Source organism: Triturus cristatus, chromosome 8 (assembly GCF_964204655.1).
Source record: "Triturus cristatus chromosome 8, aTriCri1.1, whole genome shotgun sequence".
Lineage (NCBI taxonomy): Eukaryota > Metazoa > Chordata > Amphibia > Caudata > Salamandridae > Triturus > Triturus cristatus.
This window is the reverse complement of record NC_140591.1, coordinates 228,363,412-228,391,202: the sequence shown is the minus strand read 5'-3', so window position 1 is coordinate 228,391,202 and position 27,791 is coordinate 228,363,412. Positions and strand designations below refer to the sequence as shown.

General features: G+C 44.9%; 1 protein-coding gene across 3 annotated transcripts in view; it reads left to right on the top strand.

The window, feature by feature from the left end:
- Positions 1–27,791, top strand: part of MTMR2 (myotubularin related protein 2) — a 450,663-nt gene that overhangs the window by 310,853 nt on the left and 112,019 nt on the right. The gene's annotated exons all lie outside the window — the stretch shown is intronic.

Sequence of the window (27,791 nt, the reverse complement as noted above, 5' to 3'; positions counted from 1 at the left end):
GCTTACAAAACAGAGGTCTTTCACTTCATCTGGAGAAAGCAAATCCAGAATTCTAGGAGGCCTTCTGCTTTAAAGGGCCACCCCTAAGAATAAATAATGCTAATCAAAAAAGCCCTAGTGCATTATGGGACATTCCTTCAACAGAGCAGTGAATAATAAATGCCCTCTTCTCTGGGGGCTGGGTTCCACATCAATGTTTCCCTGTCTTCCTTGAAGATTGGCTTGCAATAAAGGCTTTCTGTGAATCTAATGAGTCTTTTCAGGATACTGATCTACTAGTTCCTAGCTTTTTCAAGGGTTTTTCTCTCTAGACCTTTTCATCCTGTATCAACATCCTTTTGTGCCTATGATGTCTGCTGCTTTTAAATGGCTCTCTTACACGGTGGCCATTTTGGACAGAGGGTGGGCAAGCTATCGGCTCTGTTGAACCGTCCTCCTGTTTTTTGTGTTAAAAGATCTTTGTAAATTTATCTCAACAGGTCCAATGCATTCAGTAGGTCAGATATTTTATTTGTGATGTTTGGTCAATCAGGTAAAGTAAAGAAGACATCTAAAATGACAATAAGCAGATGGAATAACTCGAACATTGCACTGGCATATGCAGGGCAGGATGGACAACGGTTAAAGGTGACACTAAGTTTATGCGAAAGATATGTATGCTGACGCCTTATTTTTACAGAGTCAGAGACCAAGTAATGTTATATGGAAAGTGTTGCTTGTTGATGCTAGATAATAACCATGCTGTAACAGGAAATTATGCAGGAACATGTACTAATAAAAGACATTCAAACAAAAAATGCAGGGCAGGATGGCCCTGATTCAGAAATATTTTAACTTGAGGTGTGTTTCTTTGCCGTTTGGCACTAGTTTCATGGGTCAGTATGACCCTCCCTTGTTTCTAGGCCTTTGACTATACTTGAAGTGACAGTAGGATGTTGGGAATGCCAGCCCTGTTATGGCACCCAGTTTGGGGTTTTCAGCACTCCTGATTTTTCCTGTCGGAGAAATGGGAATCACCTCAGAAGCAATGATTGGAATGAAGATGAGTAGGACAAACAGTAATGAAGATTACCAGGAAGTAATCGGCATTAGAAGGCACAACGATGAGCACAGCTTTTTGTCTGGTTTAAAATAATCAGTGCAAAACAAGTGCACTAATTCTGTGTGAAACCAAATAGGTTAAATATGTGCTATAATGTCAATTATGACCGCCTCCTCTAAGCAGCAACAGACCGTACTGTACAGCTCTGGGGATGTCAGCTGTAAATGATGAGATCTGGAGAGGCGATTGTTGTTCTTTTTGGGTGGCGGGTACACGTTACTGTAATCATGAACCAAGAAGCGCCTCTCATACATTTTATCAACCGGTGAGGCAAAAGCTGCTCATGTGATGGCAACAGGAAATAGGATTTGGTTACTTTGTCTCACTTTCCTTAAGACCAGTGTTGGAGAGCATATGGCTCCATAGCATCCCTTGGCGGTGACGGACGAGGAGGATGAAGCAGATTCTGTGCTTTGTTTTACTGAAGTCCACAAGACAGATGTGACTTAATGGGATTTACTTAGCTGACTTGTAGAAAAAGATTTAAGGTCTCTTTGGTTGCTAGTCTTATTCGACAAGCTGGCTACAGTAATCCCTCAGCTGTATAAGCATAAGAAATAAAGTGTGATTCGGGTTTATGAGGCTACCTCGCACTCACCTACACGGATGAACAAAAATATGATGTATTTAGCATGCTTTCTTTCTGAAAGCAGCTAAATGGAAAGGGCAAGCCTAAAGCAGAGAGGTAAACATATAAAATTGCTTTCACTTTTTATCTAATTTCTTTACTGTGCCCTACCTTTTTTGGGATGCCAGTATCTTTTAAAGTTTTGTAATGAGATTCGATTCTTTAAACAGAATTATAGAATAGGTTGTAATTATTTTACAATCCGCTGTGTTGTCGCTAACTATACTTTGGGGCTGTAGCCACTAAAGAAGCACAAAATTACAGTTGCTTCACCCTTGATATATTCCTTCAAAATGTTGCTGCAGTCGCCCTGAGTTGTTGGTAGTTAAAGACAACCTGAATTGCCCTACATATAGTCACCTCACTTGGTCCTGCCCATAAAAACTCATAGTCTTCCCTGATCCACCCAAAATTCAAAAGAAGTTCTTACGTAAGAACCATAAATATTTATTAAACTCATGAAAGGTTAGTAAAGAATAGTGCCAAAACTTCAAGTACGTGTCTTAAAAGAAAAGTGAGAATAGTTCGAGAAAAGGAGGATAATGTAGTGGGATAGGTTACAGTTTAAAGTGGCTGAAAAATGTTATTTCTTTTTTAAAAGAACACATACCAACAGCATCCCATCAGGCACTCTCAGTCACAGTTGCTCCAATTCCTTTTGATCGCCACATAATTCCACTCCATGCCAAGCCACATGATTCCAAGCCAAAACACACAATTCTACACTACATTTCATAATTCCGCTCCACGCCACATAATTCCTCTCGACACAGTTGTATTCCACATCACACAACTGCACTCCATGCCATGCAGTTGCACTCTGCACCACACAATTCCACTCCACACCACACAATTCCACTTAATGCCACATAATTCCACTCCACTCACAAGAGCAGTACAGGAAGTCGTTAGTTCTCATACATCACACCAAAAACATTGAGCGCCTCAGTTTCTGAGTTCCACAAGCAGCTGAAGACCTGGCTCTTTAAATTACTGTGAGTGGGCACTCACCTACGCATCTGCTCAATCGCCTGAATGCCCTCACGCGTGATGAGTGCACTATACATATGGACAAAACATATGACTTCGCAAGCACAAGCCTGTTCAAAGCTCAGCTGAAGACAGTGCTGTTTGGTGAGCTGTGATTCCTATCCTATCTGACTTCACAAGCGCCAGATGCTTCTTTTGAAGCAGCAGCTGTGCTCTACAAATATCATTTCATTCATTCATTCATTCATTCATTCTTTTTGATGCATGCCTTTACCACTTATGGTAAGTATAGGTAATGTATATGTATGTGTATATATATATGTCTGTATATATATGTGTGTGTGTGTGTGTATATATATATATATATATCAAACAGTCCTCTGCCAGCAGCCAAAGGATGACGACGCCGTGTCTAGGCTCGAAAAAGTTTTATTAAATCAGCCGATTTGTACGCGTTTCGCCTGCCCAGCAGGCTTGATCACCAACAATTCAACTAAACTCGAGTTCCTTATTTACATAATTTCTTGTGCTCGTGACACGTCACATGATATGACTACAACACCAGTGCATTAGAAAACAGACTCGTAGTCCAACGGTACAGAAACTCTTGACTCGCTAGTGCCCAGGTAAACATACAGAACATCATGTTACTCAATTAACGCAATTAACGCAATATATTGGCATATTTCATATCGTGCCTCCTCAAGGGAATAGGAGCGGGCAGATGCCCTAATCGTTCCTAATTATTTCAATAGTAATGGCAGCAATTATCGTAACGTCCACATCACGTATACCGCGCATACCCCTGAGGATGTTATTAGCATCAACAGCCTGTCATTCTACAATAGCTCGTACATTCACATTTGGCACGATTAACAAGGTTAACAATTAAGCCCAAGTGGGCAATCATTGATTAGACTTCTAACAACATCACCCGTTGGACATATCTTGCTATAAACTGTAAACTGTAACAAGAATTTTTCATAAAACGAGATTGTGTGTGTGCACTCCATAAAAAGCATAACCAAAAAGCAACAAAAAACAATTTTTAAAACACTGTCGAGGGGGATTGCTGCTGCCATTTCATATGACTATTATACAGGTCCTATTACAGATGTGTAATTAGGTCTTCCTCGATATTAAGACCTGTGGGGGTACGTGTATTGAGTGCCAAGATGTAAGTTGACTCTAGTTTCCTCAATTTCCTTTCTCTATTGCCCCCTCTCACATTTAGCGGTACACAATCAATGACAAAGTAAGAAAGTCCTTTCTCATTCTTCTCATGATGAGACTCAAAGTGGCGAGCCACAGGATATGACCTGTCCCCATTCTTGATGGCCCTCAGATGCTGTAAAATCCTCTTATGGGCAGGGTGAATTGTGCTGCCCACGTACCGCAAGCCACAAGGGCATTGCAGGACGTAGACAGCATAATCCGTCTTACATGAAAGGCTTCCCTTTATTTTTTTAATTCTTTTCGAGAGGCCTAATGTGTAAGAAGTAGTGTTTTTGCCATGACTGCAGGCCTTACATTAGTTGCATTTCATAAAGCCTGACCTTTTTGCCAGCCAGGCACTGCCCATAGGCATCTGCTTTTTGGATGTAATCATATTGGACACCAGCATCTGTTTGAAAGAGCAAGCCTTCCTAAAGGACAGCAATGGTCTTTTCTGTACAAGTTTCCCCAATAGTGGGTCATTGCGAATTAGATGCCAATGTTTAGAGAGAATACCCCTGATCTGTCTATGGCTTTTGTTAAACGTGGTAATCATCCGTATTTCATTATTGTTGCCTCTTTTACGGTTGATTTGACTACGGCTCTCATTAAACAGTATATCCTCTCTGGTCCTCTTTTTGGCTCTTGTAATCGCTTGCTCAATCACCTCGGCTGCATAACCTCTAGCTTTAAAACGGTTATGCAGACAAGAAAGCTCTTGTTCAATAACTGTCCCCTCGCTGCAATTCCGGATAGTTCTGATACTCTCCCCGTACGGGATGCTTTTGATAAGGCTATAGGGATGAAAACTCTTAGCGTGTAGCAGTGTGTTAGTCGAGGTAGGTTTTCTGAATAATTTGGTTTGTACTTTACCCTCACTGATATAGATCGTGAGGTCTAGAAAATTTACTTCGGTTTTGCTGATCGAACTGGTAAAGCTAAGGTTCAAGTTGTTAGTTTGCAGCCTCTTAATGAAGTCTTGAGCTGCTATCTCCGACCCCTTCCATATAATAAAAAGGTCGTCGATATAGCGACTCCAAAGTAGCACATTTTCCTCCCATTCTCTCTGGTGACTGACCTTGACCACCTGCTCCTCCCACCAGCCCATATGCAAATTAGCATAGCTGGGGGCGAAGCAGGTGCCCATTGCTGTACCGCAGATCTGATGGTACAGCTGGTCATTGAAGAGGAAAAAATTATTCTTCAAACAGGTAGAGATCATGGAGAGCAGCATCTGTGTATGTGACCAAAGTTTAATTGGTCGATTGCCCAAAAAATGCTTAACAGCTTGGAGGCCGTCCTCATGTCTAATGCTGGTATACAATGCAGGAGCAGGTGGTCAAGGTCAGTCACCAGAGAGAATGGGAGGAAAATGTGCTACTTTGGAGTCGCTATATCGACGACCTTTTTATTATATGGAAGGGGTCGGAGATAGCAGCTCAAGACTTCATTAAGAGGCTGCAAACTAACAACTTGAACCTTAGCTTTACCAGTTCGATCAGCAAAACCGAAGTAAATTTTCTAGACCTCACGATCTACATCAGTGAGGGTAAAGTACAAACCAAATTATTCAGAAAACCTACCTCGACTAACACACTGCTACACGCTTAGAGTTTTCATCCCTATAGCCTTATCAAAAGCATCCCGTACGGGGAGAGTATCAGAACTATCCGGAATTGCAGCGAGGGGACAGTTATTGAACAAGAGCTTTCTTGTCTGCATAACCGTTTTAAAGCTAGAGGTTATGCAGCCGAGGTGATTGAGCAAGCGATTACAAGAGCCAAAGAGAGGACCAGAGAGGATATACTGTTTAATGAGAGCCGTAGTCAAATCAACCGTAAAAGAGGCAACAATAATGAAATACGGATGATTACCACGTTTAACAAAAGCCATAGACAGATCAGGGGTATTCTCTCTAAACATTGGCATCTAATTCGCAATGACCCACTATTGGGGAAACTTGTACAGAAAAGACCATTGCTGTCCTTTAGGAAGGCTCGCTCTTTCAAACAGATGCTGGTGTCCAATATGATTACATCCAAAAAGCAGATGCCTATGGGCAGTGCCTGGCTGGCAAAAAGGTCAGGCTTTATGAAATGCAACAAATGTAAGGCCTGCAGTCATGGCAAAAACACTACTTCTTACACATTAGGCCTCTCGAAAAGAATTAAAAAAATAAAGGGAAGCCTTTCATGTAAGACGGATTATGCTGTCTACGTCCTGCAATGCCCTTGTGGCTTGCGGTACGTGGGCAGCACAATTCACCCTGCCCATAAGAGGATTTTACAGCATCTGAGGGCCATCAAGAATGGGGACAGGTCATTTCCTGTGGCTCGCCACTTTGAGTCTCATCATGAGAAGAATGAGAAAGGACTTTCTTACTTTGTCATTGATTGTGTACCGCTAAATGTGAGAGGGGGCAATAGAGAAAGGAAATTGAGGAAACTAGAGTCAACTTACATCTTGGCACTCAATACACGTACCCCCACAGGTCTTAATATCGAGGAAGACCTAATTACACATCTGTAATAGGACCTGTATAATAGTCATATGAAATGGCAGCAGCAATCCCCCTCGACAGTGTTTTAAAAATTGTTTTTTGTTGCTTTTTGGTTATGCTTTTTATGGAGTGCACACACACAATCTCGTTTTATGAAAAATTCTTGTTACAGTTTACAGTTTATAGCAAGATATGTCCAACGGGTGATGTTGTTAGAAGTCTAATCAATGATTGCCCACTTGGGCTTAATTGTTAACCTTGTTAATCGTGCCAAATGTGAATGTACGAGCTATTGTAGAATGACAGACTGTTGATGCTAATAACATCCTCAGGGGTATGCGCGGTATACGTGATGTGGACGTTACGATAATTGCTGCCATTACTATTGAAATAATTAGGAACGATTAGGGCATCTGCCCGCTCCTATTCCCTTGAGGAGGCACGATATGAAATATGCCAATATATTGCGTTAATTGCGTTAATTGAGTAACATGATGTTCTGTATGTTTACCTGGGCACTAGCGAGTCAAGAGTTTCTGTACCGTTGGACTACGAGTCTGTTTTCTAATGCACTGGTGTTGTAGTCATATCATGTGACGTGTCACGAGCACAAGAAATTATGTAAATAAGGAACTCGAGTTTAGTTGAATTGTTGGTGATCAAGCCTGCTGGGCAGGCGAAACGCGTACAAATCGGCTGATTTAATAAAACTTTTTCGAGCCTAGACACGGCGTCGTCATCCTTTGGCTGCTGGCAGAGGACTGTTTGATGTTATGCGGACTTTGCTGGAGTAGTTCGCTAAAGACGACGCACCCTCTGTTCTGGCCAACGAGTTGCCTGCTGAGAGAGGACCGTCCACAGGTAAGTTTTCTTTGGTCACCATTTATTGAGCAAAGGCAATCACAGCCACGAACATCGCTCCGCATCACTTAGTCCTCCTGACGCGTTTCATGCTAAGGGAGCACTTCTTCATGAGGTTTTGGACTACCAAGGAATGAAACCGGCATTGTTTCAAGCACAACATTTAAATGATAACTTCCCCGCCCTGGTGGGCGTGGCCACCCCTGTGGCCTGATGGTCGATGTAGTGCTTGTCTTACTGCAGTGAGTTGCAAGGTTCCACCCTTGTTAATTAAAATGAAATCCCAAGTGGGGTATGCAGGACGGCATGCAGGTTTCAGGATTGCCGCTTCACTTTACTCAATCACCCTTCCTTTTCCAAAGCCGAAATGCCGATTGACACATCAGCGGGACAGCGTCAAGCGCAGTGGGGTCACTCTCGCGGCTCCGGCGGGGCCGCTAAACATCAAACCAACGAGTTGCCTGCTGAGAGAGGACCGCCCACAGGTAAGTTTTCATTGGTCACCATTTATTGAGCAAAGGCAATGACAGCCACGAACATCGCTCCGCATCACATAGTCCTCCTGACGCGTTTCGTGCTAAGGGAGCACTTCTTCGTGAGGTTTTGGACTACCAAGGAATGAAACAGGCATTGTTTCAAGCACAACATTTAAATGATAACTTCCCCGCCCTGGTGGGCGTGGCCACCCCTGCGGCCTGATGGTCGATGTAGTGCTTGTCTTACTGCAGTGAGTTGCAAGGTTCCACCCTTGATAATTAAAATGAAATCCCAAGGGTCACGCTTTATTATAGATCTATTGACCAAGTCCCCCCGTGGGTTAAATAGTGGGGAGGAATTATCCGTCCACATAGGTACATAAGTGATCTGTGGGGAGTTTATCTAACTGAGATGGGGTTCCAAAACTTTTTCGAATATTTCCAACGGCTGTTGGAACAACATGATGTGTCTGAAATAAGATTGAAATCAATTATGAACATGTCTTTCAATGTAAATCACAAATTATGAAAATGAGGTTTAAAAGTAAGTAAATGTATAACAGTTGGTAATAAATAATCAAATGAAATAATCCCTGTAATACACATAGAGAGGGGATATGGGCCGATCCACGGCGTTATCAAATGGCGCTGATGTTACAGCAACCATTTCGGTCCTCTTTCTATTTTTGTGGATACGGGTGACGTGTAAAAGTTTGCAATATTGTTCTGCTCGATTTTCCCGGCCTTCTTGTGAGGAAAAGTAATTGAATGTGACTTCAGTCTCTTACCATTCAAGTCTAAGGGTTAGAGTAGTGAATGGAGCCTATTTACTAGGCACTTCGACATGATCCTGTGCTCTTCCCCATAGATCAGGGCTTGCACACATAGCCTAGGGGATAGATTTGTTAGTATTAGGGATAACCTGTCCTGTAGTGAGGGTATTTCATGGAGCCGTGCTGAATTCAGGCCTGGTAGGCCTCAAACGGGAGAGACTCCATCTTTCTTTCTGCTCCGGCAGCTTGGGATGCTTCTAGGTCAAATGTAATGTTTTAGTTATGAGGTGTTATTCGCTTGGAGAGAACCGGTTCAGGCCGGCCCTTATCGAAGGATTGTATTTTTCTTCATGCCGAAGACACTACATCAGGCCGGCCGGCTGGGAACGTGTCCTTGGTACGGGGAGGTACAAGAATTTGGTGGGCGGCAGGTTACGGGCCGGAATTGTCCATGAGGAAACGCACCTCTATATTAGTGAAAGTCTGAGGCAGTTACATGTTCAGTCCGTAGGCGGCATCTAGCCGTTAGCAGTAAAGCTATTACTTATTCCAGGGAAGACAGACGCCATCTTGAAGGCGGAGAAGAACCGAGAGACAGATACTCTCCTAGCAGAATAGCCAGAGAGGAGAGAGTAGTCGATAAGGAAGAGGTCCCAGTGACTCGGAGAAGGGTGATCCGTGACTGCGGAGGTGTGACTTCCAGGCGAGCCGAGGCACAGACGAGAAGGGAACCTAGATGACCACTGAGTGCAGGCTACATACTACTAAGGTGATGTCGACCCTTTCTTATTAGAGTGTACAACTTAATCTTTCACTTTTTCTTTGCAGGTTATGTGTTATATTGTAATGTTATGTGATTGCGTATGTAATGAGTAATAAAGTACCCAGTTTGTAGTGAACTAACATGTGCTGTGTGTTCTTGTATGAGAGGGTAGCCTATTCTTCTAGTCAGCTGCGGCTACATGAACAGATGTTAACCCTGATCAGGTAAGTGGTAACTGAATAAGGGAAAGAGGAACCCCTCGAACCGGAGAACAGGCTATGCTCGAACTGGCAGTCCTTGTGTGATCTGATGAATAGTGAGACTGATTCCCTTCTTGTATGTTATGGTGATCATAGGATGAACTGTCGTATGAGACTGCCGTCTAGGTAGAGAGGTCTGGATTCGTATGGGATCGCGAGGCCGCCACTTGTGATACTGTCGTATGGGCAGAGAGGCCTGGATTCGTATGGGATCGCGAGGCCGCCGATTGTGCTGAGACTGCCGTCTGGGTAGAGAGGTCTGGATTTGTATGGGATCGCGAGGCCGCCACTTGTGATACTGTCGTATGGGCAGAGAGGTCTGGATTCGTATGGGATCGCGAGGCCGCCGATTGTGCTGAGACTGCCGTCTAGGTAGAGAGGTCTGGATTCGTATGGGATCGCGAGGCCGCCACTTGTGATACTGTCGTATGGGCAGAGAGGTCTGGATTCGTATGGGATCGCGAGGCCGCCGATTGTGCTGAGACTGCCGTCTGGGTAGAGAGGTCTGGATTCGTATGGGATCGCGAGGCCGCCACTTGTGATACTGTCGTATGGGCAGAGAGGTCTGGATTCGTATGGGATCGCGAGGCCGCCGATTGTGCTGAGACTGCCGTCTGGGTAGAGAGGTCTGGATTCGTATGGGATCGCGAGGCCGCCACTTGTGATACTGTCGTATGGGCAGAGAGGTCTGGATTCGTATGGGATCGCGAGGCCGCCGATTGTGCTGAGACTGCCGTCTGGGTAGAGAGGTCTGGATTCGTATGGGATCGCGAGGCCGCCACTTGTGATACTGTCGTATGGGCAGAGAGGTCTGGATTCGTATGGGATCGCGAGGCCGCCGATTGTGCTGAGACTGCCGTCTGGGTAGAGAGGTCTGGATTCGTATGGGATCGCGAGGCCGCCACTTGTGATACTGTCGTATGGGCAGAGAGGTCTGGATCCGTATGGGATCGCGAGGCCGCCGATTATAAGAGGTCTTGGTATGTATAGTAGGAATTCCCTGTCCTTAGGTGGTAGATATATGTGGTTGCACTATTGTAAATCGGCCCTAGGGAGGGGGTAACGTTCTGGCTGGGTTAGTGAGGCTCTGATGAGCGGGTTCTATCTGATCCGAAAACCCAAGGAGAACATTTGGCGTCACGAACCGTTTACGAAACCTGTGTGCGTTGTGGTTGTATCGTGTTTGCTTTCGGCGCGTGCGTGGTTTCGTTTGTATATTATTTGTATATAGTTGTGTATGTAGTTTTTTCTCCTTCTTCTTTCTTTTTTTCTCTTTTTCTTTCTTTTCCGAGATGTTTTCTAGAAAGTCGAAATCTACTTTTAAGTTGCCCGTTGATATTCCCGGCTGGGATTCAACGCCTTATGAAGCCTTAGCCCGTGAGTGGGCTGATTCTACTGGTTTGAGTGAGAATTGGAATTCTTTTTTGGAGCTGGTGGAGCCGGCTAATGTGATTACTTGTTTACAGAAGGCGCCGGTATCTAAGGGTGATGAGCTTCCCGTTTTGGGGCGCAGAGGTTGGATTGTTCTGTCTGCGTACAGGATTCTGCATGAGAGGTTGTTGAAGTTACAGAAATTGCATAAGGATGTGGAAGCGAACTTTGTTGAGATTCAGAATGCTCATACCTTGTTGCGGTGTCAAAATAAGTTGCTTGCTGACAAACTTGAGACGTACCAAACTATTGCCGAGAGGGCGGCTGTGCGAATTGCTCGTTATAAATACAAGAATCGGCGTGGTCGGGTTTCGACGCGAAAGGTGCGTCTGGTCGTGGCGAAAGCCGGACTGGATTGGAATCCTGATGAATGGGATGGTAATATCTGGAACTCGAGTGATTCTCCTTCCTCGGGTGAGGAGTCTGCCAAGCGCGAGTCCTCTCGCTCCGGCCGTGATTGTAAGTCTGCTTCTTGCGCCTCTGATGGTGCACCCCGTGATTGCGCTCGTCCTTCGAGTGGGGTCGATGCTTCTTACACTGATTGTTCCTCTATGTGTACTGGTCGAGCTCCTTGTGATGCTCGTCCCGCGGTCTCGGTGCATCCAGTTTTTCGGCGGAAGTTGCAGCAGGCTCCCTGTGCTCCGAATGGTATTGCTTTAGACTCTTTGGAGGATTTTACTCAACAAGAAATTAGTGATATTTTGCAGCGATTTCGGCAGCGAGCTGGTGAGACCTTACTCACATGGATGGTGCGCCTTTATGAACTGGGCGCTGCTGGCATTATGTTGGATGCTGGCGATTGTTTGAAGTTTTGTTCCTTGAGTTCGGATTCTACTGTACAGGATCATTTTCGTAACTTTAATGTTGGTGGTCAAATTTCTTTGCTTCAATTGGCGACTGAGGGTTGTAATCAAAAATATCCTACTGAGTCTGACTGGCCTGTGAATGACAAACCGTGGTATACTTTGCGCGATGCTGCACAACGTCTCAAAGAGGAGGTGATGAAAACGGCAATTTTTCTGAATACTGCTGACAGGTTGCTTGATGGTTTGTTGACATCTTCTGTGCGGAATCGTATTATTCGTTCTTCCCCTGTTGCTTATAAGCAGGTCATGATGACTTTATTGATTAATCAGACTGGTAACATATTGTCTATGGTGCTGGAATCGGTACGCCAACTCGGTGAGTTGGGTGAGTGGTTTAAACCTGAACGGCAATCCCGGCCTGACACTCGTACTCCTGGTGACAATAAACTTGCTAGACGTGATATGTTTTTTGGTCTTATGGCCGATGGTGTGCGAAAGGAGGACATTGACGGTGAGACTACTTCTCGTTTGTGGGAAATGTTTCGCAAACGTGGCTTGGATCGAAAGGAGGGTGCCCGGCGTGTTCGGACGACTGAGTGTGATCGTGGTTTTTCTGACGGTAGCGGTGATGACGACCGCCGTGGGCGCTCTGATCGTCGTGATGATCGACGTTATGTACGTGATTTGTCCCCCCGTCGTGAAAGAGAGAGGGGGAGAGATGATTATGTTAACAGCAGACGTAGAGATGATAGGGATCCTGAGTTGAGAAGGAGAGAGGATCGACACAGATTGGCCGATCGAAACCCGCAGTACAATGCAGAGGACAGGAATCCATTTCGTAATGGAGATGGATATGAACAGGAGGTATCGATACCTGGGAAACGTGAGAGTCTTTATCCTGATTTATCCTGGTACACAGAACGCAGTAAAAATGACTAGGAAATAGGTCAAGCTCCAGTACACAGATGGGCTCACAGAGATAATAGACCCTATGTAGATATTGATATCTATTGGAGACATCGTAATGTCCAAAGGGCCCGAGCATTGGTAGATACAGGAGCGGAGGCCACTCTTATTCATGGAAAATCAAAGAAGTTTAAAGGTCAGCCTTTTACAATTACCGGATTAGGTGGAAAGGAAACTCCCGCAGTTCAAACTTTACTTGAAATGAGAATAGGTAGAATTCCTAGAAAAGAATACTCTGTATTAGTGGTACCACTCTTAGAATTCATAATTGGAATTGATATTTTGAAAGGAATGACTTTGCACTTAGATGATGGATGTTACCAATTTGGAACTAAACATTATATATCGTCCAGGCCTGTACGGGTTGGTCGTTTAAGGATGCCCCCCATAAAAGTTCCCCAGGCGACACAAGTGGTTCGTCAGAAGCAGTATCGTATTCCAGGTGGTCATGAAGAGATTAGTACCACTATTCAGGAGTTGGTGGATGCAGGAGTTATAACCCCAGTTACTTCTGCTTGGAATAATCCTGTTTGGCCTGTACGTAAGAGTGATAATTCTTGGCGCATGACTGTTGATTATCGAGAATTGAATAGACACACACCCTCTTTGACTGTTGCAGTACCGGATGTTATTACCCTAATTGAAAGAATCCAAAAACATCCAGGTACATGGTATGCGTCCATTGATATTGCTAATGCTTTCTTTTCGATTCCGATTGCCCCTGAGTGTCAGGAAAAATTCAGTTTTACGTGGAACGGGCGTCAGATGACGTTTAGAAGTCTTCCCCAGGGCTATGTGCATAGTCCTACGATATGTCACCGGCTGGTGGCAGAGCATTTGGCTGAGGTACCGGTTCATCCGCAAATTCAGATATGTCACTATATTGATGATATTTTGATCCAAGGCGAAACACAAGAGGAAGTTCAGACCCAATTGGACAGAGTCATTGAGTGCCTGCGTGAGAAAGGTTGGGAAATCAACCCGGATAAATTACAAGGTCCGTCCCAGGCTGTGAAATTTTGGGGTATTAATTGGCATGAGGGGCACCGAGAAGTGATCCCTCAGGTTAAACAGAAAATTCTTGATTTTGCAGTTCCGAGGAATAGGAAAGAAGCCCAAAGCTTCATTGGTTTGTTTGGTTTTTGGCGCCAGCATATTCCTCATTTGAGTCAAATATTGGCCCCTTTGTACCATGTCACTCGTAAAAAGAATGCATTTGAATGGGATAAACCACAGCAAGATGCGTTCAGTCTGGCAAAAGAAGCAATTCAGCATGCTCTGGATTTATGGCCTGTATGTGATGGTGATGTGGATTTGAATGTGTCTGTACAAGGCCTTTATGCGAATTGGAGTTTGTGGCAGAAACAAGGCAAGAGTAGAGTACCGTTAGGTTTCTGGACCAAAAAGTTACCTGATGCTGGTGATCGTTATACACCTTTTGAGAAACAGTTACTTGCATGTTATTGAGCTCTGGTGGATACCGAGCAATTGACTTTGGGACATGATATAGTTTTGCGACCTGAAATTCCTATCATGCAGTGGGTTATGAGTTCGCCGAAAACTCACCGAATTGGACACGCTCAAGAGGCGAGTGTGATTAAATGGAAATGGTATATACAAGACAGGGCACGTGTGGGACAAAACGGAGTTGCATCTTTGCATGAGCAGGTGGCACGGGCGCCATCGACTGAGACTGAGAGTGAATGTTCCGTACCTTTAGTACAGGAGTCTCCTGTTAAGTGGGGTAGACCTTTTGATGATTTGTCCGCAGAGGACAGAAACCATGTCTGGTTTACGGATGGTTCAGCAAGGTTCATAGGGACGAAACGGCATTGGAAGGCGGTGTCCTATAATCCGATCACACAAAAATTGCTGAGTACAACTGGTGAGGGTAAGAGCAGTCAATTTGCTGAACTCTATGCTGTTTATCAAGTTCTGAAACAAGAGTTACCTGGCACATGTCATATTTTCACCGATTCTTGGTCTACTGCCAATGGACTGGCAGTTTGGTTACCGACTTGGCATTCCCATAGTTGGAAAATCCATTCAAAAGAACTGTGGGGAAAAGAATTATGGCAGGAGATTTGGGAAATGCTCCCACAGAGTACTGTTACAATCTTCCATGTGGATGCTCATACCCCGATAGACTCTCTTGACAAATTCTTTCATAATATTGCAGATGAGAAATTTAAAATTGCTGAGGCAGTGGTGGACAGGCAAGATTCTGATATTGCGGGATTGGCGAAATGGGCCCACCAGAAAGCAGGACACTTTGGAGAGAAAGCCACTAGCAGGTGGGCTGCTGATCGAGGAATTTATATTCCCCTAGATTTAATCAAAAATGTTATTCTACATTGTCCCATTTGTCAGCATATCAGGCAGCGCAAAGTGCCCCAAATTGTTAAAGGTCATTTACATCGCGGGAAATTACCTGCTCAAATTTGGCAGATTGATTACATTGGTCCACTTCCTATGAGTAGGAATTGTCAATATGTTTGCACTATTGTTGATACATACAGTGGCCTGTTGGTGGCCCTTCCCTGTAAGCAAGCTACCCAATTGAATACTATTAAAACAGTGGAATTGATTATGATGTATTATGGTGTGCCATTCCAAATTCAATCTGATAATACATCCCATTTTCGTGGAAGATTGGTACAGGAATTCTGTGTGGAAAACAATATTGAATGGGTGTTTCATATACCATATTATCCACAGGCCTCGGGTCTTGTGGAGAGGTTGAATGGCCTGCTGAAAGATCAGTTACGTAAATTAACAGATGACAAGTATAAGAATTGGCGAGACTTTTTGCCTCAAGCGCTATTGATTTTGAATAACCGTCCTTTTCTAAATGCTGAATCCCCACTTATGCGTTTGTTTCCTCCGAATGTTGATGCTAAGCCCAATGAAATCAGAGAGACTGTGATGTACTGGGAAATTACTCCCGGAGCTTTGGCTCCATGTAGAGCGACCCCAGGGTCGGCAGGTTTAGACTTGCATGCCATGGATGACACCGTTATAAAAAGTAAGGATCGAGTCATCATTGAAACTGGTGTTGGTGTTCATATACCAACTGGGAATTTCGGATTAATCGCCCCTAGATCGGGCCTGGCTGTAAAAGGCGTTCAGGTGCTTGGAGGGATCATTGACAGTGATTATCAGGGAGAGATTAAGGTGCTCCTGCTGAATAGCAGTGAGGTTGACTTACTGATACATCAAACTGACCGAGTGGCTCAATTGCTAATAATGCCTGTTTTCAGTGGTGAGATCACAAAAGGCACTGCCCCAACGTTGCTAACTGTACGAGGCCAGAAAGGTTTTGGCTCCACAGATAATCCTGGGGCCAGAGTTTGGGTGCAGTCGCCTAAGAATTCCCCTGAACAAGCAGAGGTCATTGCAACCGGTCAAGACAACACCATTTTAGTTATCAGACCAGGGAAAGATAGCTGGGAAGCAGTCCCGGCTGACAAATGTTACTTACGAGAATGAATAATGCCTGTATTTGATTCTCTTTCAGATCATTCTTTGGACTGTTGCTGCAGGATGTGTCGGCGTTGGACTCCTTTTGGGCTGGTACGACGAGAGAGGAGGGATCCCATCAACCCGGGCTGAGTTGAGAACCCGAGTGTCGCGTTCCTTCGCTGCGTGGGATTCGTCGTCGAACTTTTGGATTATGTTAGCCAAACGAGTGACTAAAGCCCCTCATTTCTGCTTGACACCGATGAGATCGGTGACTGACATTCTAGCGACTTGTTTAGTTGCTGTTCCTGCTTCATTGGAGACTTTGACTCATATTTTTAATATATCGAATGCTCGCCCCAATGTTCTTCTGGGCGATTTTGCTACCCATGAGTATTGCCCCTTGTGTACTGTACTGTCAGACCCGATACCCCCCATCCAGTCCCAAATAGTTACCTATAATATCACACAGGGTGATTTGTGTTTTTTCCTTACTTGTGATCCTAGTGCGATTTCTGAATGTATGCGTTTAAGATTGAAAGGTGCCACTTCATTCACCGCTCATGAACGAACTTTGTGCCTTCAAAGGACACCGAAAACATGTACTTCTGTTCAGAATAACATGACTTGCAAGAGTTTGGTAGTTACCCCCAGTCATTATCGCACGATGTTACTACCTGCCGGATGGCTTTTCTCATGTGGTAATACTTCCTGGATGTTTTCATCACATCCGAATGCCAACTCTCGTGTGATTCGAGATACAGTGAGGTTACAGGAGGATTGTGACTCATCTTTGCATTTATATTCCAAGTCTGAATACCTTAGCCTGGCTATTTCAATTGTTGGTGTTCCTGCTTTGGCAGTTTATAATGCCAAATCTATTGGGAAAATGGCCTGCTGGATGGTAAAATCCATTAATCATACTTCTACAGTCCTGTCTGACATGCTATTAGACGCCCAGGGTGAACGTAGAGCTATCTTGCAAAATCGAGCGGCCATTGATTATCTTTCGCTTAAACATGGACACGATTGTTCTGATTTTGAGGGTCTTTGTTGTTTTAACTTGTCGGATCATACAAAATCCATTCAAGCTCACATTGATAAACTACATGACTTGACAGAAGAAGTTAGAAAACACATTGACCAGGGCTGGTTTGACTGGCTCTTTAATTGGTTACCTGATTTGCATATGTTACGTCAGATATTAGGAGGTATTCTGATTACTATCGGCATTTTGATTTCTATCTGTTGCTTTATTCAGTGTATTCCTTCACTATTTCAATTCTGCACACCTGGTACTAGACATAGATCAGTTAGTCTTGTTTCATATTATTCTTCCACAGATATTAGTTCTGTTTAATGAATGTATAATAGACTGAAGTCAAGGGTGAAATGTTCTGCTCGATTTTCCCGGCCTTCTTGTGAGGAAAAGTAATTGAATGTGACTTCAGTCTCTTACCATTCAAGTCTAAGGGTTAGAGTAGTGAATGGAGCCTATTTACTAGGCACTTCGACATGATCCTGTGCTCTTCCCCATAGATCAGGGCTTGCACACATAGCCTAGGGGATAGATTTGTTAGTATTAGGGATAACCTGTCCTGTAGTGAGGGTATTTCATGGAGCCGTGCTGAATTCAGGCCTGGTAGGCCTCAAACGGGAGAGACTCCATCTATCTTTCTGCTCCGGCAGCTTGGGATGCTTCTAGGTCAAATGTAATGTTTTAGTTATGAGGTGTTATTCGCTTGGAGAGAACCGGTTCAGGCCGGCCCTTATCGAAGGATTGTATTTTTCTTCATGCCGAAGACACTACATCAGGCCGGCCGGCTGGGAACGTGTCCTTGGTACGGGGAGGTACACGAATTTGGTGGGCGGCAGGTTACGGGCCGGAATTTTCCATGAGGAAACGCACCTCTATATTAGTGAAAGTCTGAGGCAGTTACATGTTCAGTCCGTAGGCGGCATCTAGCCGTTAGCAGTAAAGCTATTACTTATTACAGGGAAGACAGACGCCATCTTGAAGGCGGAGAAGAACCGAGAGACAGATACTCTCCTAGCAGAATAGCCAGAGAGGAGAGAGTAGTCGATAAGGAAGAGGTCCCAGTGACTCGGAGAAGGGTGATCCGTGACTGCGGAGGTGTGACTTCCAGGCGAGCCGAGGCACAGACGAGAAGGGAACCTAGATGACCACTGAGTGCAGGCTACATACTACTAAGGTGATGTCGACCCTTTCTTATTAGAGTGTACAACTTAATCTTTCACTTTTTCTTTGCAGGTTATGTGTTATATTGTAATGTTATGTGATTGCGTATGTAATGAGTAATAAAGTACCCAGTTTGTAGTGAACTAACATGTGCTGTGTGTTCTTGTATGAGAGGGTAGCCTATTCTTCTAGTCAGCTGCGGCTACATGAACAGATGTTAACCCTGATCAGGTAAGTGGTAACTGAATAAGGGAAAGAGGAACCCCTCGAACCGGAGAACAGGCTATGCTCGAACTGGCAGTCCTTGTGTGATCTGATGAATAGTGAGACTGATTCCCTTCTTGTATGTTATGGTGATCATAGGATGAACTGTCGCATGAGACTGCCGTCTAGGTAGAGAGGTCTGGATTCGTATGGGATCGCGAGGCCGCCACTTGTGATACTGTCGTATGGGCAGAGAGGCCTGGATTCGTATGGGATCGCGAGGCCGCCGATTGTGCTGAGACTGCCGTCTGGGTAGAGAGGTCTGGATTCGTATGGGATCGCGAGGCCGCCACTTGTGATACTGTCGTATGGGCAGAGAGGTCTGGATTCGTATGGGATCGCGAGGCCGCCGATTGTGCTGAGACTGCCGTCTAGGTAGAGAGGTCTGGATTCGTATGGGATCGCGAGGCCGCCACTTGTGATACTGGCGTATGGGCAGAGAGGTCTGGATTCGTATGGGATCGCGAGGCCGCCGATTGTGCTGAGACTGCCGTCTGGGTAGAGAGGTCTGGATTCGTATGGGATCGCGAGGCCGCCACTTGTGATACTGTCGTATGGGCAGAGAGGTCTGGATTCGTATGGGATCGCGAGGCCGCCGATTGTGCTGAGACTGCCGTCTGGGTAGAGAGGTCTGGATTCGTATGGGATCGCGAGGCCGCCACTTGTGATACTGTCGTATGGGCAGAGAGGTCTGGATTCGTATGGGATCGCGAGGCCGCCGATTGTGCTGAGACTGCCGTCTGGGTAGAGAGGTCTGGATTCGTATGGGATCGCGAGGCCGCCACTTGTGATACTGTCGTATGGGCAGAGAGGTCTGGATCCGTATGGGATCGCGAGGCCGCCGATTATAAGAGGTCTTGGTATGTATAGTAGGAATTCCCTGTCCTTAGGTGGTAGATATATGTGGTTGCACTATTGTAAATAGGCCCTAGGGAGGGGGTAACGTTCTGGCTGGGTTAGTGAGGCTCTGATGAGCGGGTTCTATCTGATCCGAAAACCCAAGCAGAACAAATATGTAATGCAATAATCCCTGTGATACACAAATACAGAGAGAATATGGGCCGATTCACGGCATTATCAATGATATGTTTAATTGAAATGTACGAATTGTTAATTTCCAACATTGATAAGGTGTGGGGAATACAAGTGAGCCCCTACTACAAAATGGCGCCGATGTTAGAGCGATCATTTTTAGTCCTTTCTCAATTTTGTGGACATGGGGGAAGTTAAAAATTCATGGCGTTTCTGATGTCTTGGTAACATCGAGGAAGGCATCTCGCCGAAACGCGTCTGTTGCTGGTCATTTGATTTAATAAACTGTGTTCGAACGCCCCGTGAGTGCGACATCCTTTTTGACGAAAAAAGAGAGAATTGAGCGTAAAATATATATATATATATATATATATATATATATATATATATATATATATATATATATATATATATATATACATAGATATATATAGATATATATATATATATATATATATACTGACCCCGAAGAAGGCCCCAGGCCGAAACGCGTTGGTCTTCATCCCCACTTTATGCACATGCACTTTGCTAAAAATGAAGAAACTTCAAAAAAAGAATAAAGCGTTTATAAAAAAAATTATGGACCCGTTTGCTTCTCTGATCTGCTTGGTGCTGTCTTCCTGTGGCCTCAACAAATGGCGTGTGATACCAAGGAGGGTTAATGCGGGACAAAAGTATATATATATATATATATCACCTACTGGCGATTGCCAGTAGGTAGGACCTAGTTTCCATAGGAAAAGCATTTTTTGATTTGCCAATAACTTTGGCTCCGTTTGACGAATCTTCGCGAAACTGTCAAAACAAATGGGGCGGTCACATCAGCTGCTGTCTCGAAAATTTCGGAATGATCCGTCAAGCGGGGGCCAATAAAGGGGTCCCAAAACGCTTTTTCTCCTTGTTAATTTCCATAGGAAACTGTTGACGCATCGATAGTCCGAATTGCTGAACCGAATTACATCAAATTTGGCAGAAAGGTAGCTCTTGGTCCAGAGAGCACTCTTTTTGTTAAATGTTGTAAATCCGTTCTGTAGTTCCTGAGAAATGTAAAGATTTCTTAAATATACAACTGTGGCTGCGGTGGATTGCGAACCCTCCCGATCTCGTGCCTGAGATCTGATTGGCTGCCAACACTTCAAAAAAGGAAGTGTTGGCAGTCATCTTGTGACTTGGTTGAACCGAGTCACAAGAAAAAACTTTAAAAAACAAGAAAAGGGAGCAGGGTAGAAAACCACGACCCACTAGACCTGTGAACCAAATAAAAGCATTTATTTTAATGGTGACAGAATTTGCAGTGGATCCGCGAATCCACACAGAAAAGTTTGTTAATAAACAAAGCGCGGACTCCCGCACTTCGTTTGCTTTACGCCCCCGGGGCAAATATAAATAAAGATGTTGGGCCCTGGGGACTGCCAACTTCTTAGGGCTAATACTTTGAAGTGCAGGGGGGCCACGGTGCCCCCCACGCAGCCCCGGGGGCAAAATCTTTTTTAATGCGGGTGGCCACGCGCTCTCCCCGCAGTTGCAGAGACCGCTACCTCTCCAGGGCTATAATGAAAAGGATACGGGGCTTCTTCCCCCCTTCACCTCCCCAGGGCTTTTTTCAAAATGGGAGTGGAGCTGTAAATGGCCCTGGGACCACCAACCCGGAGTGCCCACCCGAGACCTTGCAGTTTGCTATGGGATGGCGGGAGCAGTGCTCCTGCCATCACATAGCAAACAAGTGCTCTGCTTTGAACAAGCAAGAGCGTTTTGATCTCGCTTGTTCAAAGTGGAGCACTTTGCTTTTTACCCCCAGGGAGCTGCATATTAGCAGCTCCCTGGGAGTAAAAAGCAATGATGGCTCCCGCAAGAGACGGGAGCCGGCCTGGACCGTGGGGGCCTTCATGCTCCCTCCGCAGTCCCCAAGGATATGACCATACCCTGGGGTATGGGGTCCCCAGGGCCAAAATTGGCTCGGGAGAAGACCCCATTCCTTTTTTTTATTTGAAAAAAGAAATGGCCGGGCCTCGGGGGATGGCCTTGAAAACAAAAATAGAAATAGGCCGGGGATGGGGTCCCAGGGCCAAAATCGGCCTCAGAGGGGCAGCTGCACGGCCCCCTCCCTTTTTATTTTAATTCCTTTCCCTTGATCCCAAAAGGATCAAGGGAAGGGGACCACGCAGCCCCACTTTCTAAAATAAAAAATGAAACCGGCAACTCCCCGGAGGCCCCTCCCCCTCTCTGCAGTACTCTGCAAATGCACCTCCTGGCGTGCTCTTGGTTGGGGGCTGAAGTCCCCTTTGCTGGTGAGAGTCCCTGGGGGCCAACTAGCCCTCCAGTTACCTCCAGTGAGCCCCACATAGTGGGATTGCTGAGAGGTGGTCGGAGTCACGCCCCTTTTTCCACCACTCTGCAATAGCGCCTCCTGGCGTGCTCTTGGTTGGGGGATGAAGTCCCCTTCGCTGCTGAGGGTGGGAAAGGGAGCGTGGCCTGCTATCAGAACTCAGCAATCCTTCTGTATGGGACTTACTGGAGGTAATAGGAGAGGTAGTTGAACCGCAAAGACGTACTTGGGGGCCAACTCCCCCTCCTGTTACCTCCAGTAAGTCCCACACATCAAGGTTACTGAGAAGTTGTCAGAGGCCACGCCCCCTTTCTCCATCACTCTTCAAATGTGCCTCCTGGCCCTCTACTAGTTGGGGGATAAAGTCCCCTTGGCTCCAAAGGGACCCTGGGAGCCAAGAAGCCCTCCTGGTACCTCCTGTACGTCCTACGCAGAGGAATTCCTGAGAGCTTTTTGGAAGCCCAGCCCCCTTTCTCCACAACTCTGCAAACTTGACTGCTAGTTAAAAAAACCTTAGAAATTCACTAAAAAAAACAAAGGTTACAAGGACGTTATAGTTAGCAAATAGGATTTAAAAATCCCTAGAAATTCACTAAAAAAAACAAAGGTTAAAGGGACGTTATAATTAGCAAATAGTATGTAAAAACCTTTGAAATTCACTAAAAAAACAAAGGTTACAGGGACATTATAGTTAGGCTGACATTTCACTTGTACAAAACCAGAGAAATTCAGCCGTTATAGTTACCTGAGTTAACTATAACTTGCACCCCCTCACATATTACATCACTCATGACATGGTCACTGACATCACTGATGACATCTCAAATTCCTTCCTGGAATGATGGGATTGATCCTTCATGCAGAGGCAGAGAAAAAAAGAGGGGTCCCAAAATGCTATTTCCCCATTAATTTTTCCATAGACAAATTGAACAGCTATACTGCAAAAATGGCTGAACGGAATTACACCATATTTGGAAGAAAAGTAGATGTTGGTCCAAAAAGCATGCTTATTGTAATTTGGTGTAAATCCGTTCAGTAGTTTTTGAGAATTTAAGGTTCAAATACTTTGTAGACTTGGTCAGTTGGGCTCACAGGACACTTGAGAGAGTTTGATCACTCAACTTCAAATAGTAGAGTAATCTGATTAGCTGAGGTGTTTAGTTTCCCCGTCAGCTGTCTCACTTCCACTGGAGCAAAAGGCTCTCACAAATTACCATAGGAGATCGCACTCTGATTGGCTTGCTGCAGCATGAGCAGAAATGATGCAGCTGCTATTTCAGGACACAGGGAGAAAGTCCCCTTGTCCTGAAAATAAACAAAGTGTCAGAGGAGCATGGTAGGGGTAGCATGGCACCCTGGGACATGCCCCCCTGATCCCACAGACTCCCGCAGGAGTTTTACAGGAGTGCAGGGGGCTGTGCTGGCTTCTGCTAGACCATCATTGCATTATTAAAAGAAAGGGTCTGGCTTGAGTGTCTACGGTGGGTTACCGCAAACAGGCAGTTGGCCATGTGGCCTTCGGCTATGCTTGGCAAGGCATTGGCTGCCTGCAGCAGCAGACAACCCTATGGCACGCATGGCGGAAAGCTGAGTCCAGCGGGTGGTTGGCTACCCATCATGGGTTGGACGTAGGGCCTGACTACAGGTCAGGCCTCGCTGTCAACCCTACGCTGCACACAGCTGAGATAGGCTGCCTGCAGGACGCTTGTCTGCCTGGAGCGGGTTAGCTGAAGGGTGTGCGCAGCAGGGGGTTGGCTGCCTGCAGGGTGTTGGACGCAAGGTCTGTCCCCAGGCTAGGCACTGGTTTGGAGTTAAATATGGTAATAAAATATGACAATACGGTAAAAAAAAATCTTGAAATTCACTGGGAAGAAACCTTGCATATGGTATTAATATCTTACTTTGCATTAAAAAAAACTCAGATATTCACTAAAAAAACAAAAGTTAAAGTGATGCTGTAGTTAGGTAAAATGTCAGTTTAAACGCATCGTTTTAAACACACAAAAAAACCTGAAATTCAGCAGTTAGTTATTTCAAGTAACTATAACTCGCGCCCTCACCATGCACTGCTTATGACCTCAAGTAACCCACATGCATGTACTGTGACATCATTGATAACATTACTGCTCACAACTGAACTGACATAATTGACAATACTGTGCATCTCGGGGCGTGAGTTACTTGAAATAACTATAATTGTTTAATATGTACATCTGTTTGTGTGGGTAAACAACCGTCACCCCGCATCTGTAACCCCGCATGCTGTTACAACACGGTCGTAACAACGACCGCGTTGTGACAACGCATACCATTACCCCGAAAGTCGTTACAATGACTTGCGGAGGGGGAGAAGGTGTTGGATTTAAAATCCAACACCTTCCCTACAGTCCGCGCAGACTGGAGTTGGAATAGTACATTTTACTATTCCAACATCCAACGCGATCGTTGTAACAACCGCGTTGTAACAACATGCGGGGGAAAAGCGGCATATTCGTTTGTGTGTATTTTAAATAACATGATTTGTAAAGGGATTGTATTTTAGGGTTCAGAGGTGGGTAGTGGTATAGGTAAGTTTTAGGATTTAGGGTTGGATTGTGGTAAAGGAAAATAAGGGTACATTTAGGGTTCAGGGAAAGGAAGCGGTAAAGGGAGGTAAGAGTAATTTTAGGTTCAGAAGGGAAGAGATAAAAGTAGGATAGGAGTAAATTGAACAAAAGCAGGTTGGGGGGGGTCCCCCCAAAATAAAAAATATATGTATATATAAAATATGTAATTTGAATATATATATATATCATATATAAGTTTGATGTTCGAATTAAGCGTGTTGGCTCAGGCTGTAATTGTTCAAATTTACATGAAATTAAGATATTTTGAAAATAAAGAAGGCACAAGAACCTCTAAATTATATTCATTGGACTTTTTTCCTTTTGAGTGCATGTCTATGTTTCTAATTTTATGTTTATCTGCTTTGTAGTAGTGTCAATTAGCGGCCGATACTAAATAGCGTGTGCACTAAACTTACTCAACTTACTCCCAGGGAATAGTGTGGGATGTGCGATTGATTTACCTGGCTGCAGCTCAAAGGCATTTGCTTTGTTCGTGATCTAGACCATTAGAGGTAGGTGAGTGAGTCCCGGTAGTTGGTGAAGGCATCAGGTTCTACTGTAGGTTTCTTTAGGAGTGGGAGGCTCTGGCATGCCTTGAGAGCTTCTGGTCATTGCCTTGAGTTATGAAAGTGGTGGTAATGGTGGTTGTGGAAATGGTGTGATGGTAGTAATGGTAATGTTGGAAATAGTTGTGGTACAGGTGGTGGTAATGCTGGTAGTAAATTGTAATGAGCGTATTTGCAGCGAGGCACTACATTGTCAAGATGTCAAAAGGTTATACATGGGTTCTGTAACACCTTTGGGTGGTGGAAGTGTAGTTGTGGTGGTGGTTGTAATAGTGCTGGTAATGGTGGTGGTAATGTTAGTTGTGGTAGTAGGTGGTAGTGGTAGAAATGGAAGTCTTGATGTTGATATCCGTGGTGGTGGTGGTAGTAGTGATGTGGTCACTGTGGTGGTAGTGGTGGTAATGGTCATGTTAATTGTGGTGGTTGTATTGATAGTCTTGGTGGTTGAGGTAATGGCAATAATGCTGATGGTAGGATGGGGTGGTGATAATAACTATTTTGTCAAAATGCATTGGCCTGTTAATGAAGGTGGTTGGTAATGGTGTGGTGCTGGTGGTAATGTTGATTATGATGGTACGCAGACTAGGTGGGGAAATGCCTGTAAGCTGGTTGAGAAGGGGGCAGGAGTCCGGGGGCACCCCCGTAATACAATAAAAGGAAGCAGGCAAACACTGGCCTCGAGAGTTGGTTATGATGATTATGATGATGGTAGTAACAGTGGATGTGGTGATCTAATGATGCTGATGATGTGAATAGGAGTGGTTATATTGGTGATAGAGGCGTAGCATTGATGGTAGTTCTGATAGCGATAATGGGGGTGGAATTCGTAATGGTAGTGTTGGTCGTCATGGTGGTGATTGCATTGATGGTGGTAATGCCAATGTTAATTGTGTTGGTAATTGTAATGGTAGTGGTGCCAGCCAGTGTTAATGGTGATGGTGTTGTAAATAGTGGTGGCGGTAATGGCATTATTAGTAATGATGGACGTGGGTAGGGTGATGGTAAAATTAATGATATTAGTGGTGGCGGCAGTGGTGGTTTTGGTAGTAGTGAGGAAGTACATTGTGGAGGTCTCAAACAGGTTGTGCATTGGCACTATATAACCGTTTGAAAAAATATTATCAAGGAGAATGTCTTCCTGGTGCTCTGCATTGAAAAGAAGTGAGTAGCTGTGCAGAGCAAGTGGGAAAAAGGAAAATATGGTGTCACCTAAACATGACTTGCTTAAGCTTTCAGTAAGAATTCAAGTTTAAAAAAAGTCACTGATGCGGATGTTTCAACAGCGATGTGTTTGTAAACTGCAAGCCTTTCAATCGTGCCATGCATTTTATATTTGTGAGGGAGACAAGACCCCTAATAACAGTCTACTATAATGTTAAAATGTCACATTAAAAGTTTATAACATAAACGTCAAAAAGGAATGCGGGCAAAATGAATATCCAGTATTTAACCCCTTCCATGCTGCGCAGATTCCGCCGCTGTGCTGACGGAATCTTGCGCGGGCGTGGTCATGACGGAACGGTTCCGTCATGAGCACAGCTCAACCGTGGCTCATGACGGAACCGTTCCGTCATGAGCACCGAAGGGGTTAAATGTAATATAATGATAAATACGTTTTTAAAAGCTCGCTTTGAACCAGCTTTGCAACTCGAGAGAAAGAAACAATTTTGAGGTGATGCGATGAATGTGCACATGCTTTGTGCAGTCACTCACAGTGAAGGGGGCCAGTAAGTCAGAGGCTGGGCATTGCCCCCATGCTGTATGCGGTGGTGGGCCGACGCACAATATGAGCGACAATTTAACACGCCAAGAATAAAGGCTGGTGAGACAAGCATTGGCATAGCCAATAGGTCTCGCCTTTGGGACTTTATAAGTGTTTAGCCATGCAACAGTGGCATAACTAAATACTTATAAGGACCCAAAAGCGAGACCTATTGGCTATGCAAAGCGGCCGCGAAAGTGAAAGTGATCGCAATCGCGATCACGATCAAACATCAAAGCGGCCGTGCGGCTGCGAAAGTGAAAGTAATCGCGGTAAAGCGCGGCGCGCGCTCCCGCGCACATGCACTGTAGCTCTAGGCTGGCCTGGTAGCACTTTTTGGAGCCCTCTCAATAAGTCTCGCCAGACCAGCGCATGCGCTGGGTCAGGCGAGACCTAAAAAAGTCCCTCTTTGACAGCATATGTTAACTTTTTTTGGGGACGAGGGGGGAGCAACAGTCTGGCAAGCCAGCGGAAGCTGTCACGGAGGCCAGAGACGTAAAAACGCGGCCACTCAAACTATCTGTCCTCTGGGCCAGTAGAAAAGATGACGGATATTGGTTTGAAGCGAGTCCCTAGAGGGGGGCGAGGAGCCACCATCCCACTCGGTTTATGCTGCAGTGCGGTCTTAACTAAAGTGTGAATTCTCTCAAGAGAAGAAGACCAATAGCAAACCGATCTGTGTATCTAGCATTACTAAAAATATGATGCATTACAATAGTCTGGTGGCAGAGCTAAAGCTGTGTCTAGGCCAAATCAAAAAACTGTAAACAAAAATAAAGCTGCAGGGAATTGGAACGAGGAGAGA